Source organism: Myodes glareolus, chromosome 24, assembly GCF_982192425.1.
Source record: "Myodes glareolus chromosome 24, mMyoGla1.1, whole genome shotgun sequence".
NCBI lineage: Eukaryota > Metazoa > Chordata > Mammalia > Rodentia > Cricetidae > Myodes > Myodes glareolus.
This window is the reverse complement of record NC_142049.1, coordinates 45,172,265-45,192,492: the sequence shown is the minus strand read 5'-3', so window position 1 is coordinate 45,192,492 and position 20,228 is coordinate 45,172,265. Positions and strand designations below refer to the sequence as shown.

The 20,228-nt window shown below is 38.3% G+C and overlaps 1 pseudogene across 1 annotated transcript in view; it reads right to left on the bottom strand.

Moving 5' to 3' along the window:
• Positions 1-20,228, bottom strand: part of LOC146889973 (mas-related G protein-coupled receptor member B2-like) — a 28,484-nt pseudogene that overhangs the window by 7,059 nt on the left and 1,197 nt on the right. The window lies entirely within an intron of this gene.

Genomic DNA, 20,228 nt, shown 5'->3' with positions numbered 1-20,228 from the left:
AACTGGGGCCCTCATTTATGAAGAAAGGCCACCCTCAGTGACTGGAAAGCTCCTTTCTAGAGGTAGAAAGGAAATAATGATGGAGTCATGAAGGTAATAGTACAGCTATTGCTGAAATATATGTGAGGATACCATACTTCTTGAGTATGAAATGTCTAAAGGAGTTGCATTGTGGGTGCAGGAAAGCCTTTTATATTTTATGCATTCTGAGAACCCACTTTCCTTTTTTAATTAATTAATTAATTAATTAGAAATTTCCACCTCTTCCCCACTTCCCTTTTCCCTCCTCCTCCCCACTTCCTCCTCCTCTCTAGTCCTAAGAGCAGTCAGGGTTCCCTGCCCCATGGGAAGTCCAAGGTCCTCCCCACTCCATCCAGGTCTATAAAGGTGAGCATCCAAACAAACCAGGCTCCCACAAAGTCAGTCCATGCAGTAGAATCAAAACCCAGTGCCTTTGTTCTTGGCTTATCTGTCAGCCTTCATTGTCAGCTACATTCAGAGTGTTCAGTTTGATCACATGCTCCATCAGTCCCAGTCCAGCTGACCTTGGTGAGCTCCCATTAGATCAGACCAAGTCTCAGTGGGTGGAGGCACCCCTCGTTGTTCTGACTTCCTTGCTCATATTCTCCCTCCTTCTGCTCCTCATTTGGATCTTGGGAGCTAAGTCCAGTGCTCCAATGTGGGTCTCTGTCTCAGTCACCCTGATACCAAAACCACACAAAGACTTAACCAAGAATTACTGACCAATCTCACTCATGAACATCGATGCAAAAATTCTCAATAAAAGACTGGCAAACAGAATCCAAGAACATATCCAAAAAATTATACATTATGATCAAGTAAGCTTCATCCCAGAGAGACAGGGTTGGTTCAACATATGAAAATCTATCAATGTAATCCATCATATAAATAAACTGAAGGAAAAAACCACATGATCATTTCATTAGATGCTGAAAAAGCATTTGACAAAATTCAACACCCCTTTATTATTAAGGTCTTGGAGAGATTAGGGATACAAGGTTCATTCCTAAATATAATAAAGACAATATACAGCAAGCCGATAGCTAACATTAAATTAAATGGAGAGAAACTCAAAGCCATTCCACTAAAATCCGGAACAAGACAAGGCTGTCCACTCTCTCCATACCTCTTCAATATATAGTGCTTGAAGTTCTAGCAATAGCAATAAGGCAGTGTAAAGAGATCAAGGGGATTCAAATCGGAAAGGAAGAAGTCAAACCTTCATTATTTGCAGATGATATGATAGTGTACATACGTGACCCCAAAAACTCTACCAGTGAACTCCTACAGCTGATCACCACCTTTAGTACTGTGGCAGGATAGAAGATCAACTCCAAAAAATCAGTTGCCTTCCTATGCACAAAGTACAAAGATACAGAGAGGGAAATCAGAGAAACATCACCTTTCATGATAGCCACAAATAAGCATAAAGTATCTTGGGGTAACTCTAACCAAGGAAGTGAAAGACCTATTTGATAAGAACTTTAAGGTTTTGAAGAGAGAAATTGAAGAGGATACCAGAAAATGGAAGAATCTCCCATGCTCTTGGATTGGGAGGATCAACATAGTTAAAATGGCTATTCTACAAAAGCACTCTATAGATTCAATGCAATCCCCATTATAATCACAACAAAATTCTTCACAGAACTTGAGAGAACAATAATCAAGTTTATATGGCAAAACAAAAAAAATCCAGAAGAACCCACTTTCATCAGAGGTGTTTGTGACATGTTCCAAGAACACAAACTTTTTTCCATGACTCTGCCTTAGAGTCTTATTCCTACATTAACCGTCTCCATCAATTTCCAGTGGCTGTGGCCAACTAAATTGGTGTGAGAAGTCCTTCTGTATATGTGTTGCTTTTATTGGTTAATAAAGAAGCTGTGTTCAACCAATGGTGTATTAGAATATAGCCAGGCTGGGATATATATATATATATATATATATATATATATATATATATATAGAGAGAGAGAGAGAGAGAGAGAGAGAGAGAGAGTAGGAAGAATCAGGAAGAAGCCATGTAGCCACCCACAGGAGACAGATACCTCCACTGGAGCCCACCAGAACCTTGCCAGTAAGTCACAGACATGTGACAATACATAGATTAATAGAAATGGGTGAATTTAATATATAAGAGGTAGCCAGAAATATGCTTAAGCTATTGGCCAAACAGTATTACCATTAGTACAGAATTCTGTGTGATTATTTTAGGAGTCTGGACATCTGGGAAACAAACAAGTTTCTCCATTTACATTGGTGCACCAACAGTTGGCTTAATCAATCTACATAAAACCTGAGAAAGTTTAGAAAGGAATCCTAGACACAAAAGAACAGAATTAAACATGGCTTTTTGGTAGCAGTATTTTCTCAGGTGGGCTCTGTTTGCTAGAAGCAAGCAGAGGCATGATTTCTTTAAGAGAGGTCTTCTTGACTCAGTGGTAGCAGAAAAAAATGCAGTTTCAAAATAGCAGCTCCATGGGCTGTGCTGTCAGAATGAACTCTGGCTATTTCAGGAGGCTGAGCACTTGAATGGGGTTTGTGGGCAGTGTGCTGCAAGTTACTTGTTGGCAGCATGGGCCAACTGGTTACTAGAGCTGAGGTGGTGAGCGTGGCTCCATCCCAGCAGTCTCAGAGGCAGTGAACAGACCTCCACCATGTTGGATTGGGTATACCCGAATAGCAAAGCAGCCTTAGTCCTAGCCAAGCCACTTAGCATTTTGAGAAGTGGTCCTAGTTAGAAAAGGATTACAGATCCACAATAGGACAGTTTCAGAAATAAAAGACCTCTAAATGGGATACAGCATATTTTAAAAATGTATGTAGGCTTGGGGTAGAGAGGAAAAAGAGTATAGAGAGACAAAAGGAACTAAATGTTTTTAAAGAATAAAATAAAATCTTTGAAGAGACAGAGTAAATGTGTAGGAAAAGTAATAGAGTAAGAAAAATAAGCTATGTAAAGATGGAAAATACACAGAGAGTTTATATTATGTATATTATTTTGTTTCTTTTGAATTTTTTGACTGTAAAAGAGCTAAGAAGAGTGAGACATTTCATTGTACAGACTATTAAGCAAAACCAGCATATATATTTTGAAGGTACCTCTACTTCAAAATTTGGGTCTAAGGATTTGTTGCTTTGGAAAAGAGGTTCTTCTTTTTTTTATATAGAGGATGAGAACCTGTAGACTCCTTCCAGACTAATGTAGTTTGATAGAGCAAGAACCCCCAAAAGGGCACTGTAAACACCTCCACAAAATTAATTTACCCAAAAAGTAGAAAGCAATGTAGAGAGAACTATACCCAAATTCCCTAAATGATTGTTTATAAATGTTTATTTACATTTAAAGAGGCATATGGTATAGAGATGGATACTTTGCTTTGGTACGAATCTTGGGTAATTATTGCTAAATTAAGGTCAATTTTTTATGTATGTGTGTGTGTGTATATATATATATATATATATATATATATATTCTTGATTAAGGTATTGTGTTTGTACATCTCATTTAACAATGCAAAGTATAATTAAGAAATATAGGTTAGTTGATATTTGTGTATAATAGCTAAGCTTGTAGACATGTTAGTTAGGTTTTCAAGATATATGGAGATATATTCAGTTAGATGTATTCTTCAAATCTTTCAAAGACCTTCAGAATATGGCTTTTAAAATATTTTAAGAACTTAAGACTTTCTAATGACAATGAGACATATCTGTTTCTGGCAGCATAACTTTACTTCAAAAGGAAGATGGGCATCGAAGAGTCTCCTCATGGAGTTTGTTAACCATTGGGCAAGAAACTTTTTTCTGAACTGCTTAATTGGACTTGCAGGACCCACAGAAAAATGACTGCTGCAGCTGCCTAACGAAGGTGAGAAAATCCTTTGTGTTCCTGCTCCATGAGGGAGTCTGTCAGACATCATGCGGGACAGAGAAGAAACAACTAATGAACTTTGCCAATACAAGGCATAAGAGATCTTTAAATTTCCTGCTTCATGGAAAAGTCTGCTAGATACTATGGGATGGTAGGCTTAAGATGGGTGCCCCAATGATACATAAGAATGTTGCATGACTTTCCAGGCAGTGAGATATCTCTCAATTTTAAAGTTTTGGAAGTTGTTTATACTGTACTTCCTGTTTACTTAGGTAATATTGCATTCTTCTGTGGTCTTTGATTGAGATAAGAAAAGGTAGTTGTATTATAGTCTTCCTTATCTATGATGAAAGATAAAGTAGGTATAAATATTGTAACTATAATTTTTGCCTGATACCTGTTGTGTTATATGCAATTTTGCTATATTAAAGTTAAAAGTAATTTTGCTATGTTAAAGTTAACTACCTTTCTTTTTATTTAAACAAAAAGGGGGAATTGTTGTCGGAAGTTCTGTATATGTGTTACTCTTATTGCTTAATAAAGAAGTTGCATTTGGGTCTGGGTTACCTCACTCAGTAAAGTGTTTTCTATTTCTATCCATTTGCATGCAAAATTCAAGATGTCATTGTTCTTTACCACTGAGTAAAACTCTAATGTATATATGTTCCACACCTTCTTTAACCATTCTTCTATTGAGGGGCACCTAGGTTGTTTCCAGGTTCTGGCTATTACAAATACTGCAGCTATGAACATAGTTGAACAAATACTTTTGTAGTATGATAGGGTATCTCTTGGGTATATTCCCAAGAGAGGAATTGCTGGGTCCTGAGGGAGGTTGATTCACAGTTTCCTGAGAAACCACCACACTGATTTCCACAGTGGCCGCACAAGTTCGAATTCCCATCAACAATGGATGAGTGTTCCCCTCACTCCACATCCTCTCCAGCATAGGCTATCATTGGTGTTTTTGACTTTAGCTATTCTGACAGGTGTAAGATGGTATCTCAAAGTGGTTTTGATTTGCATTTCCCTGATGGCTAAGGAGTTTGAGCATGACCTTAAGTGTCTTCTGGCCATTCGAAGTTCATCTGTTATGAATTCTCTGTTCAGATCAGTACCCCCATTTTTTAATTGGGTTAATTAGAGTTTTAGTGTCTAGTTTCTTGAGTTCTTTGTATATTTTGGAGATCAGACCTTTGTCTGATGAGGGGTTGGTGAAGATCTTCTCCCAGTCAGAAGGCAGCCTTTTTGTCTTACTGAGAGTGTCCTTTGCTTTACAGAAGCTTCTCAGTTTCAGCAGGTCCCATTTATTCATTGTTTCTCTTATTGTCTGTGCTACTGGGGTCCTACTTAGGAAGAGGCCTCCTTTGCCTATATCTTGTAGACTACTTCCCACTTTCTCTTCTATCAGGTTCAAAGTGGACGGATTGATGTTGATGTCTTTAATCCATCTGGACTTGATTTTTGTGCATGGTGATAGATATGGATCTACTCTCATTCTTTTACAGGTTGACATCCAGTTATGTCAGCACCATTTGTTAAAGATGCTTTCCTTCTTCCATTGTATACCTTTAGCTCCCTTTTCAAAAATTAGGTGTTCATATGTTTGTGGGTTAGTATCCGGGTCTTCTATTCGATTCCATAGGTCAACTTCTCTGTTCTTATGCCAATACCAAGCTGTTTTCAACACTGTAGCTCTGTAAAAGAGTTTGAAGTCAGGGATGGTAATGCCTCCAGAAGTTCCTTTATTGTATAAGATTGTTTTGGCTATCCTGGGTTTTTTGTTTTTCCATATAAACTTGATTATTGTTCTCTCAAGGTCTGTGAAGAAGTTTGATGGGATTTTGATGGAGATTGCATTGAATCTATAGATTGCTTTTGGTAGAATTGCCATTTGTACTATGTTGATTCTCCCAATCCAAGAGCAGGGGAGGTCTTTCCATTTTCTGGTATCCTCCTCAATTTCTTTCTTCAAAGACTTAAAGTTCTTGTCAAATAGGTCTTTCACTTCCTTGGTTAGAGTAACCCCAGAGGAATATGGTATGTATTCACTCATAAGTGGATTCTAGCCATAGTTAAAGGTCTTTGAGTCTATAATTTGTGATCCTAGAGAAGCTAAATAAGAAGGTGAACCTGAAGAAAATGCAGGTAGTTTTCCTCCGGGAGATTGGAAATAGACAAGAGTTCCAGGTAACCACGGGTTCATGGGGGGGGGTGGGAGGGTAGTTGGAAGGGGAGGAGGTTAGAAAGAAGGGAGCAGGGGAGGAATGGGAAATGCTCGGGGGACTGGGAGGTGGGGAGGGAGGAAAGATAGATATGGGTTCAGGGAAGAATATATCTCAACTATGGAAGTCAGTTTAGGGTTTACTAGAGACTTGACTGTAAATGGGATCCCAGGTCCAAGGAGAGATCCCCAGATTGTTCTCTGGACAGAGGAGAGGGTGCCTGAACTGGCCTTGGCCCATAACCATACTGATGAATATTTTGCTTATCACCATAGATCCTTCATCTGGCAATGAATGGAGATAGAGATGGGGATCCATGTTGGAACACTGGACTTAACTCCCTAGGTCCAAGCGAGAAGCAGAAGGAAGAACGTGATCAGGGAGGGCACGATCAGAGGGAACCTTCATCCGGCGATGGATGGCGATGCAGACGGAGACCCACATTGGAGCACTGGACTGAGCCCCCCAAGGTCCAAAGGAGGAGCAGAAGGAGGGAGAACATGAACAAGAAAGGCAGGACCGTGAGGAGTGCGTTCACCCACTGATACAAGGGGACTGATCTAATGAGAGTTCACCAAGGCCAGTTGACTGAGACTGAAGGAGAGCTTGATCCAACCAGATTCTCTGGAGGAGGCTGGATTCCCTGAATGTGGCTGACCTGAAGTCTTTCTAAAAAGCCATTGACAATGACTCTGGGACTTGTTTCCTCTACATATTCTGGATTTTGGGGGATCCAGTCTGTTTGGATACTCACCTTCCTGGACCTGGAGGGAGCGGGGAGGAACTTGAACTACCCACAGGGCAGGAAACCCGGACTGCTCTTAGGGATGGAGAGAGAAGAGAGGGAGTGAGGGGAGTGGGAGGGTGTTGGGAGGAGGGGCGAAAATGGAAACTTTTATATTTTAATAAACTTTAAAAAAAAGAAGAAAAATGACAGACGCAAGATAAATCCAATAGCTCTTCAGATGAGAAATATGTGGGAGGAAACTATAAAGAAAGAATACAATTTAAAAAAGCAATTTGTACATAAATAGCTACCTTTTGTTTTTTTCAGTGAATCAATGTGAAATAGTATTGGGATACTTGGACCACATGCATGAAATGTCTTAGGTAGATCAGTAATGTTTGAGTTTTAAGAGCTGGTTATTTATCTATTTTATTAATTCACATCACACTGGCATGGATTGTAATGAAAATTCTCAGTCCAGATGCATTTATTTTTATAGACTAACAGCGAGAAATGCTTAAGCATGTGTTTCATTTAGATGAATAAATAGTTTTCATCAAAAAAAAATAAAAGAAGCTGCATTTGGCCAATGGCCTAATAAAATATAGCCAGACAGAAAGATCTATCTATCATCTATCTATCTATCTATCTATCTATCTATCTATCTATCTATCTATCTATCTATTGATATATATATTTATAAGATATATTTAAATTTAAAAGATAAATTATATATATATATATATATATTATATATGAGAAAGAGAGAGAGTGGGTGGAGTCAGGGAAAAGTCATGTAGCCTCCATTAGGAGACAGATTTCTCCACGGGAGCCCACCAGAGACTTGCTAGTAAGCCACTGCTAATTGACAATACACAAATTAATAGAGATGGGTTAACTTAAGGTACAAGAGTTAGCCAGAAATATGCCTAAGGTATTGGCCATACAGTCTTGCAATTCGTACAAATTTTTGTGTGATTGTTTCAGATGTCTGGGTGGCCAGGAAATGAATGAGCAGCCTCTATTTACACTAAATCTGCCAATAGCAATCTCAGGAAAAATGACCAAGTCAAATCCAAAATGAACTCTTAAACATTGGTTTATTGCAGCAAAATTCTGAATTCAGGCAGGAGAACGGAATCAAGAGAAGGAAAAATTAATAAGGCCAAATTATACAGACAGCTAGGTGCCTGATATGTTTCTTTATTCAGAACAGACAACTGCCAATCATCCACACACTTTGAAGACTCCCATAGACTGGAATAGTCTGAGTGGAAAGAAGTTGCATTCTCTAGCATACATGAGAGTCAGGCTGAAGTATCAGCCATATGCTCTGTAGTTCTTTTTCAGGGCTGGATAATGAGTGGGTAAAACACATGGTTTCCTTTCCTCTCTCAGGCCATTTTGTCTTTCATTCTCTCTAATCAGCACAATTTGTATCTTTATTTATGAAAACAACTTGCTCATGTCCCTGTCCCTTTAGCTAAAATCAATGTCCTATAAATAAGTTCTAGACTTGCCTGGTGTTTGTGGTTGTAACCACAGCCTCCAGCACATGTACATCAGAGAATCTAAGGCTTAGTGTACAAAGATGTTGCTAAAAATCACAAAGTCCAGCATCAGCTCAATCACAGCTTGAGTCACCTGCATCCTTCTCCTAAATTTACCCATTACAAATCTATGAAAAATGTGAATTGTGTGTTGTTTCTGAAACTCTTGACATGCATGTAGACTGTGACTGTAAACAAGAGGTTTTTATATACTTGCATTTAGCCATCAATATATGACTTCTTCTGCAGCATCATGATTTTAGAATTTAATGTCAGTAAAATAATCCCAATACTCAGCTGTAGTGGCATTTCGATTCTGTTTTAATAAGTAAAGCCTGCCTGAAGCTCCGAGAGCAAAACAGTTTCACTGGTTAGCCTTACAGATCTGATTATGGTAACACACACCTTTAATCTCAACAGCCATAATGTCACACACCATTGATTCCAGTAGGCACATTAGTTGCCATAGAAACTGGGCAGTGCATGCCTTAAATGGTAGTAGTTCATGCCTTTTATCCAAGCCCTAGAGAGGATTATAAAATTGGATGAAACAGCTCTCAACACACAGTCTCATTCTGAGATTCTTGGAGGTAAGATCACCATTTTCAGACTGAGGTCCAGGTTAGAGCCGGTGGCTGGCTATTTTGCCTTTCAGATCTTCAGATTGAACCATATTACTGACTTTGATCTTTTATTCATCATACTTTACTCAGCTTCTCTTGATACTAGAGGGCAGTACAATATTTGCAGCAAGTGGATAAGGGTTTTTGCAATTATCCACTGGATCCTGTGGTCAATATCTGAAATACATATTTTTTCCCCTCAAACCAGAAAGCATTTCTGAGTTACATGGGACCAGGAAGATGAGAGAAAATCTCCACACGTGTGTCAAGTACTAACAATCTTTCCTTCTGTTTAAGCTGCCAATCCTACATACTCCATACAAAATCCCTACATACTCCCATTTTTTCATTTCAATTTATTCTCAAGGCTTTCCACATTTTTAGTGCAGTAAGACTATTCCATAGAAGTGACACTACATAAGGAAAATTATGCACCTGATAGAAGTTTATATAAGCCAATTCATCACACAGATAAATTGATAGGATAATGCCCAAGAATGGAACACTGCCTTCCCTGTGGTCTCTATCCACAAACATGGTATTAGAGCCAATTCTAAATTATTTCAACTTCTCTCCCTCCAATCAGTCCTGGTAATAAAACTTTTTCCACAGAACAGTTTTGAAAGTGTTATCAGTAACCTAATCTCTTCTTAAAATGAGGACTTCGGTAACAACTCCCTGAAGCACTCTCTGCCTGGGAACCCATAGTCATGCCACTCTGACAATAAGTAAGCCATCCACACTCTCCTTCCTGTCCTCTTATGCCCTAGTCTCATTACCAACCTTGCAGCAGTCCAGTTTTAGGGCACTTTCCTACCTTTCTGACTGATTTTACTTTCTAGGGACTCTGATGATCCTCTGGACAGATCTAGTGTTCCCCAATGCCTAGAAATAAGTTTTACCCAGGGCTCAGTGGCCACATCTTCCAGGGATTCAGAGGCAACCCATAGCCACCACTTTGTTAAAATCCATAGAGTGCAAAGTAAATTAAAGAATGGAATACTCATTCAACAAAGGCAAAATGGAGTATCTACACCTTGAATCACTACCATTCCAAACCTCAAAGCCAGGTCACTAGTACAAAAACACAAACATTACCAGCTAAGACAATATGTCTTCACCAGCACTCTGCAAACCTACACCAGTGGGATTAAGAAATTCAATATAGTTGAAGTATAAAAAAATCTTCAAAAAGCCATCATGAATATATTCAAAGACATGAAAGGAGATAAGAAAAATCCTTTAAGTAAGTCTGAAACCATAAACATAATGAAATAATAAAAATCATTGAAGATAGATTCACTAAATATAGCCCAAACTGAAATAGAACTGGAAATGAAAAGTTTAGGAAGTTAAATAAAACCCTCAGAGGTAATCCTCACTAACAGATTATAACATGTGAAAGAGAGAATCCCAGGCATCAAAGATATAATAGAACACACAGAGACATAAGTCAAAGGAAAATTTAAGTCTAAAAAAACCCTCCAGGCTCAAAACCTCCAGTAAACCTGGGACATTATAAAAACATCAAATCTATGAATAAAAAAAATTAGGAAGAAAAATAAACTCAGGTTAAAGGAACGTTAAATATCTCTAACAAAATCCTAGTAGAAAACTTTCATAACCTAAAATTGGAAGGGCCTATTAAGGTTCAAGCAGTATAAAAAGCAACAAATAGATTGGATCAGAAAAGAAATAATCCACAACACTAATTAATCAAAACACTAAGTGAACAGGACAGAGAGAGAACATTACACATCTACTAGGGAAAAAAAGCCAAGCAAATATTGTATAAGAACAGACATATTAGAAAAACAGCAGACTTCTCAATGACAATGTTAAAATCCAGAAAGACCTGGATGAATATTTTACAAACACATAAGAGAGCACAGATGTCAGTCGAGACAACCATACTGAGAGAAATTGTGACCATATAGATGGAGAAAAATAATCCCATGATAAAACCAAATTACATCAGTATCTAACTACAAATTCAGTTCTGCAGAATATACTAGAAACTCCAATGTTAAGAACTTACCCACAACCACAAAACATAAGTCAAAGAAAAAAAAAGCACAAAGATCAGCTAATATAATACAGTTCCAAGTGTGCAAAAGGTCTATGTTGTGCCATTAAGCAGTTTGTAATACACTGCTCTCATACCCCATTTAAATGCTCGGTCTCTTTAAAGAACCAGAGTTCAAGTTGGCAGCACAGCCCAAGAAGCTACCGTTTCAACTTCCATTGAATCAGGAAAACCTCTTTTAAAGGAGCCATGGTGTTAAGCCATGATTAATTCTGTTCCTTTGTGTCTAAATTCCCTTTTAAACTTTGTCAGGTTATTTTTGTGGATATAGTTGACCATGTTGGAGGAATTTAATTTGTTGTAAGAAGGCTGCTTGTTTGTTTCCCAGTTGCCCAGCCTTCCGAAATAATCACACAGAAGCTATATTATTTCCAATATTGTTTGGCCAACAGCTTAAGCATATTGCTAGCTAGCTCTTACATCTAGAATTAACCCATTTCCATTATTTTATATTTTACTGTGAGGCTTGTGGCCTAACGGCAAGATTCAAGTTGACAGCTTGTGTCTTTCCTCTCTGGCAGCTACATGGCACCTCATGACTCTGCCCTCTTTTTCCTGGCATTCAGTTTAGTTTTCCCAGCTTAGCTCTACTCTTCCCTATCACAGGCAAATCAAGCTTCTTTATTCATTAGTCAATAAAAGTAAAATATATACAGAAGAACGTCCCACACCAATTATCCTAACCCATAAGAAGCAAAGAACACTGTCTTAAATGTAACTTAATGAAGATGATGGAAACCTTTAAAGAGAAAATGAAAAACTTCCTTAAAGAAATGGAGGAAAAGACAAACAAAAGATAGGAAAAAATTAATAAATCCCTCAAAGAAAACCAAGAAAATCAAGAAAAAAACAATCAAACAGGTGAGACAAACATTTGAAGAGTTGAAGACTGAAATAAGGCAATAAAGAAAACACAAACTGAAGTAATACTGGATATGGATAATCTGGGTAAATGAACAAGATTTACAGAGGCAAGTATAACCAAAAGAATATAAGAGATGGAAGAGAGAATCTCAGGTGTTGATGATACTATAGAGGAAATCAATTCATTGGTCAAAGAAAACATTAAATCCAAAAAATTCTTGATGCAAACATCCAGGAATCTAGGACACCATGAAAAGACCAAACGTAATGATAATAGGGATAGAAGAAGGAGGAAAAAATTCCAGCTCAAAGGCACAGAAAATAGACTGTATCAAAAAATGTCACCTTTCCATACAAAAATCAAAATGCAAAACATACAGAATAAAGAAAGAATATTCAGAGCTGCATAAGAAAGAGCTCAATTAAAATATAAAGCCAGACATATCAGAATCATATCTGACTTCTCAATGGAAACCATGAAAGTCAGAAAGTCCTAGGCAGATGTGCTGCAGATACTAACAGACCACAGATGCAAACCCAGACTACTATACTCAACGAAGCTTTCAATCACCATCGATGGAGAAACCAAGACATTCCATGACAGAACCAGATTTAAACAATATGTATCCACAAACCCTGCCCTACAGTAAGTACTAGAAGAAAAAACCCCAACCCAAGGAAGCTAGTTGCATCTACAAAAATACAAAAAATAGATAACCTCCTACCAGCACCCCTACCAAATGGAAACACACAACCACTGCCACCAAAAATAACAGGAATTAACAATCACTTGTCATTAATATCTGGTAATATCAATGGATTCAATTCACCTATAAAATGGCACAGGTTAAGAGAATGGATATGAAAACAGGATCCATCCTTTTTCTATATATAAGAAACATACCTCAACCTTAAAAACAGATATTACCTTTAACCCACAACCTCTCCAGCATAAGTTGTTATCAGTGTTTTTGATCTTGGCCATTGTTACAGGTATAAGATGGAATCTCAGAGTTGTTTTGATTTGCGTTTCTCTGATGACTAAGGATGTTGAACATTTACTTAAGTGTCTTTCATTCATTTTAGATTCCTCTCTTGAGAGTTCTCTGTTTAGGTCTGTACTCCATTTTTTTTTAAATTTGATCATTTGTTCTTTTCATGACCAATTACTTGAGTTTTGGAGATCAGACCTCTGTCTGACATAGGGTTAGTGAAGATCTTTTCCCATTCTGTAGGCTGTCATTTTGTCTTGTTGATCATGTCCTTTGGTTTATAGAAGTTTTTCAGTTTCCTTGACTGAAGAATGGATAAGGTAAATGTGGTACATTTACACAGTGGAGTACTAAACAGAAGAAAAAAATAGCTAAGAGGAAAGTTCATAGCACTAAGTGCCCACCTAAAGAAAACAGAGAAAGCACACATTGGAGACTTAACAACACACTTGAAAGCTCTAGAAAAAAAAGAAGCTGATTTACCCAGGAGGAGTAGAAGACTGGAAATAATCAAACTGAGGGCTGAAATCAACAAAATAGAAACACAGAAAACAATTCAAAGAATCAATGAAGCAAAAAGCTGGTTCTTGGAGAAAATTAACAAGATTGACAAACCCCTATCCAAACTAATCAAACGGCAGAGAGAGAACTTGCAAATTAATAGGATCAGAAATGAAAAGGGGGACATAACCACAGACACAGAGGAAATTCACAGAATCATTAGATCTTACTACGAAAGTTTATATGCCACAAAGTTGGAAAATGTAAAAGAAATGGACATTTTTTTAGATAAGTACCATATACCAAAGTTGAACCAAGAACAGGTGAACAATCTAAATAGACCTGTTAGTCGTGAAGAATTAGAAGCTGTTATTAACAATCTCCCTAACAAAAAAAAGCCCAGGACCAGATGGTTTCAGTGCAGAATTCTACAAGAATTTCCAGGAAGAGCTATTACCTATACTCCTTAATGTATTACACAATATAGAAACTGAAGAGTCACTGCCAAACTCCTTTTATGAAGCTACAGTCACCCTAATACCAAAACCACACAAAGACACAACCAGGAAAGAGAATTACAGGCCAATCTCACTCATGAACATCGATGCGAAAATTCTCAATAAAATACTGGCAAACCGAATCCAGGAACACATTAGAAAAACTATCCATTATGATCAAGTAGGCTTCATTCCAGAGATGCAGGGATGGTTCAACATACGCAAATCTATCAATGTATTCCATCATATAAATAAACTGAATGAAAAAAACCATATGATCATTTAATTGGATGCTGAAAAAGCATTTGACAAAATTCAACACCCATTTATGATAAAGGTGTTGGAGAGACTGGGGATACAAGGATCATACCTAAATATAATAAAAGCAATATACAGCAAGCTGACAGCTAACATCAAATTGAATGGAGAGAAACTCAAAGCCTTTCCAGTACAATCAGGAACATTTCAAGGCTGTCCACTCTCTCCATACCTCTTCAATATAGTGCTTGAAGTTCTAGCAATAGCAATAAGACAACATAAGGAGATCAAGGGGATTCAAATTGGTAAGGATGAGGTTAAACTTTCGTTATTTGCTGACGAAATGATAGTGTAGATAAGAGACCCCAAAAACTCTATCAAAGAACTCCTATAGCTGATAAACACCTTTAGTAACGTGGCAGGATACAAGATCAACTCCAAAAAATCAGTGGCCCTCCTATATACAAAAGATAAAGAAACGGAGAGGGAAATCAGAGAAACATCACCTTTCACGATAGCCACAAACACCATAAAATATCTTGGGGTTACTCTAACCAAGGAAGTGAAAGACCTATTTGACAAGAACTTTAAGCCTTGAAGAAAGAAATTGAAGAGGATACCAGAAAATGGATAGATCTCCCCTGCTCCTGGATTGGGAAAATCAACATAGTACAAATGGCAATTCTACCAAAAGCAATGTATAGATTCAATGCAATCCCCATCAAAATACCATCAAACTTCTTCACAGACCTTGAGAGAACAATAATTAAGTTTATATGGAAAAACAAAAAACCCAGGATAGCCAAAACAATCTTATACAATAAAGGAACTTCTGGAGGCATTACCATCCCTGACTTCAAACTCTTTTACAGAACTACAGTATTGAAAACAGCTTGGTATTGGCATAAGAACAGAGACGTCGACCTATGGAATTGAATAGAAGACCCGGATACTAACCCACCAACCTATGAACACCTAATTTTTGAAAAGGGAGCTAAAGGTATACAATGGAAGAAGGAAAGCGTCTTTAACAAGTGGTGCTGGCATAACTGGATGTCAACCTGTAGAAGGATGAAAGTAGATCCATATCTATCACCATGCACAAAACTCAAGTCCAAATGGATTAAAGACATCAACATCAATCTGTCCACTTTGAACCTGATAGAAGAGAAAGTGGGAAGTAGTCTACAAGATATAAGTACAGGAGGCCACTTCCTAAGTAGGACCCCAGTAGCACAGACAATAAGAAAAACAATGAATAAATGGGACCTGCTAAAACTGAGAAGCTTCTGTAAAGCAAAGGACACTCTCAGAAAGACAAAAAGGCTGCCTTCTGACTGGGAGAAGATCTTCACCAACCCCTCATTAGACAAAGGTCTGATCTCCAAAATATACAAAGAACTCAAGAAACTAGACACTAAAACTCTAATTAACCCAATTAAAAAATGGGGGTACTGATCTGAACAGAGAATTCACAACAGATGAACTTCGAATGGCCAGAAGACACTTAAGGTCATGCTCAAACTCCTTAGCCATCAGGGAAATGCAAATCAAAAACACTTTGAGATACCATCTTACACCTGTCAGAATAGCTAAAGTCAAAAACACCAATGATAGCCTATGCTGGAGAGGATTTGGAATGAGGGGAACACTCATCCATTGTTGATGGGAATGCAAACTTGTGCAGCCACTGTGGAAATCAGTGTGGTGGTTTCTCAGGAAACTGGGAGTCAACCTCCCTCAGGACCCAGCAATTCCACTCTTGGGAATATACCCAAGAGATACCCTATCATACTACAAAAGTATTTGTTCAACTATGTTCATAGCTGCACTATTTGTAATAGCCAGAACATGGAAACAACCTAGGTGCCCCTCAATAGAAGAATGTTAAAGAAGGTGTGGAACATATATACATTAGAGTTCTACTCAGCGGTAAAAAACAATGACATCTTGAATTTTGCATGCAAATGGATGGAAATAGAAAACGCTTTACTGAGTGAGGTAAGCCAGACCCAAAAAGAGGAATATGGTATGTACTCACTCATAAGTGGATTCTAGCCATAGTTAAAGGTCTTTGAGTCTATAATTTATGATCCTAGAGAAGCTAAACAAGAAGGTGAACCTGAAGAAAATCATGTAGTTATCTTCCTGATGATTGGAAGTAGACAAGCGTGCCAGGCAACCTTGGGTGCACGGGGGCGGGAGTGGATCAAAGGGGAGAGGGTTAGAGAGAAGTGAGTAGGGGAGGATTGGGGAAAGCTTGGGGGATTGGGATGGGTGGGGAGGGAGTATGGATGAATATGGAAGCAGGGAAGTATATATCTCAAATAAGGGAGCCATTTTAGGCTTTACAAGAGACTTGATTCTAGAGGGGTTCCCAGTTTCAAGGAGAGATCCCCAGATTGTTCCCTGGACAACAGAGGAGAGGGTGCCTGAACTGGCCTTGGCCCATAACCATACTGACGAATATTTTGCATTTCACCATAGAACCTTCATCTGGCAATAGATGGAGATAGAGACAGAGACCCACATTGGAACACTGGACTTAATTCCCTAGTTCCACATAAGAAGCAGAAGGAGGGATAATGTGAGCAATGAAGGCAAGAAGAGAGGGATCCTTCACCCGACGATGGATGGAGAGTGAGACAGAGACCCACACTGGAGCACTGAACTGAGCCTCCAAGGTCCAAATGAGGAGCTGAAGGAGGGAGAACATGAACAAGAAAGGCAGGACCATGAGGAGTGCGTTCGCCCACTGATACAAGGGGACTGATCTAATGAGAGTTCACCAAGGCCAGCTGGACTGAGACTGAACGAGCATGTGATCAAACTGGATTCTCTGATTGTGGCCAGATTCTCTGGATGTGGCTGGCATGGGGACTGCCGAGAAGCCATTGATAATGGCACTGGGACTTGTTTCTTCTGCATGTTCTGGATCTTTGGGATCCTAGTCTGTTTGGATGCTCACCTTCCTAGACCTTGAGGGAGGGGGGAGGAACTTGAACTTTCCACAGGGCAGGAAACCCTGACTGTTCTTAGGGCTGGAGAGGGAAGAGGAGAGGGAGTGGGGAAGTGGGAGGGTATTGGGAGGAGGGGCAGAAGTGGAAACTTTTATAAATTAATAAAAAAATAAGTTAAAAAGGAAAACAGAAAAGGGAGGATAGCCAAAACAATTCTGTATAATAAAGGGACTTCCAGTGGCATCACCATCTCTGACATCCATTTCTTATAGCACTACAGTAATAAAAACAGCTTGGTATTGGCATAAATACAAAGAGTTTGAAGAAAAGAATCTAATAGAGGACCTGGATATTAATCTACACACCTATAAACACCTCACTTTTGACAAAGAGGCAAAAATTATACAATGGGAAAAAGAAAGTACCTTCAAAAAATTGTGCTTGCATAACTGCAAGACAACATGTGGAACAATGAAAATCGGTCCATTTCTATCCTCATGCACAACACTCAATTTCAAGTAGATTAAAGTCCTCAATATAAATCTCACCACATGGAACCTAATAAAAGAAAAAGTGGGAAATAACCTTCAATAAATGGACACAGAAGTCCACTTTAAATATAACCCCAGTAGTACAGAGAATAACAATAATAAGTGGGACCTCCTGAAAATGAGAACCTTCTGTAAAGTAAAGGACACAGTCAATAAAACAAAAAGACAGCCTACGGAATGCGAAAAGATCTTCACTAACCCCACATCAGACAAAGGAATGATCTTCAAAATGTACAAAGAACTCCAGAAATTAGACATCAAAATATCAAATAATCCAATTAAAATGGGGTACAGATCTCAACAAGAAATTCTTAACAGGAATTTCAAATGGTGGAAAAAGACCCTTAAGGAAATTTTCAAAATCCTTAGCCATTGGGTAAATTCAAATCAAAATGACTGTGAGATACCATCTTACAGTTGTCAGAATGCCTATGAACAAAAACATGAATTACAGAGTACGCCATAGATGATGAGGTATAAGAGGAACACTTCTCCATTGCTGGTGGGAATACAAACTTGCACAACCACTCTGGAAATCAGTATATCAGTTTCTTAGAACATTGGGAATCAACCTACTGCAAGGCTGAGCAATACCACTCTTAGACGTATACCCAAAGAATGATAATACATCCTACAAAGATATTTGTTTTACTATGTTTATAACATCAATATTTGTAACGGCCAGAACCTAAAAACAACCATTATGCCCTATAACTGAAAAATGGATAAAGAAAATGTGATACAATTGTACAATGGAGTGCTACTCAGCAGTAAAAATCTTGATATTTGCATGCAAGTGAATACAACTTGAAGAAATTGTCCTGAGTGAGGGAACCCAGACCAATAAAGATGAGTATTGTATGTACACACTCATAGATGAATACAACCTGTAAAGGAAAGGATAAGGAGTCTACAGCCCATGATCTCAGAGAAAGAAGGAAAATCCTAAGAGAAACATACATAAATTTCCCTGGGAAGAAGAAATAGACAATATCTCTGGAAAAAATTGATAGTGTGGGTGTGGAGGGAAAAGGGCAGTTGGAAGGGATGGAAGAGAGGAGAAGGGGTTGGGGGAGGAGAACTAGAGGGCATGGGATAGTCGAGATGGGGGAAGGACAGAGATGGAAAACAAAGAAAGAGATATCTTGATTGAGGGAGCCATTATGGGATCAGCAAGAAACCAAACACTAGAGAAAATACCAGGAATTCACAAGAATGACCTCAGCTAAGATTCTAAGTAATAGTAGAGAGAATGCCTGAAATGACCTTGCCCTGTAGTCAGATTGATGACTATCTTAAATGTCATCATAGAACTTACATCGAGCAACTGATGGAAGCAGATGTAGAGAATCACAGTGGAGCATTGGGCTGAGCTCCCAAAGTCCAGTTGAAGAGTGTGAGGAGTGAGAACATGAGCAAAGAGGTCAAGATCAAGATGGGGATACCCACTGAAACAGCTCACCTGAGCTAATGAAAGCCTCACAACTCTGGCCTGACAGTGAAGAAACTAGCATAAGACCAAACTAGGCCCTCTGAATGTGGTTGACAGTTATATGGCTGGACTGACTGTTGGACCACTACAGTGAGACCAGTGTTTATTCCTACTGCTTGTTCTGGCATTTTGGAACTCATTCTGTCTAGAGAGATACCTTGATCAACCTAGATATAGTTGGGAGGGCTTTGGTCCTGCCACAGAGCAATGTGCTAGATCTGATTACTCCCCATGGGAATCCTTACCTTCTCTGAGGAGTGGAGGGAAGTGTGTGGGAGGGTGGGAGAGGGAAGGTGGAGGAAGAAAGAGGAGCAGGAGATGGATTGGGAAATGAATTTAGCATTTAAAATGAGAAAAGATGATTTTTTTAAAAAAAATAACTTAAAATATATTCCCCAAATCATATATTCACATTACAGTTAATAATAGTAGCAAAATTATAGTTATGAAATAGCAATATAAAAAATTTCATGATTAGATGGTCACTATAACATGAGGAATTGTATTAAAGAGTAGAATCTTTAGGAAGGCTGAGAACTTCTGACCTTGAAGAATTAGGTATAAAATTCTGAAATGAATTGAATTTCTAACATTCTTCAGGACTCAAAATTTTAATATGGAGGAAACAGAGAGAGAAGGAAATAAATGACAACTGTGCTAAGTAGAGGGTATTGTGACACACAGGTACATCTACAGGGTTTGGAGATAATAGTGGTCCCTAAGAGGAGGGTAATAGAAACACTTCTATCAGCCATGTTAGCTTACCTTTGGAATACTAGTACTCTTGGATGGAAAAGGAGGAATTCCATGAGTTCTAGGACAGTCTGAGCTACATAGTGAGTCTAGAAAATCATGAATTGTGGGAAAAGGTAATCAAGCAAAAAGAGAAAAATATAAGGAATATGAGACTCACTTTAGAGACCAAACATATGAATCCTTCATGAAAAGTATAGGTCTGAGACACAGACTAAAGCACAGGAGAACTACTTCCATGAACTAGAGCACTG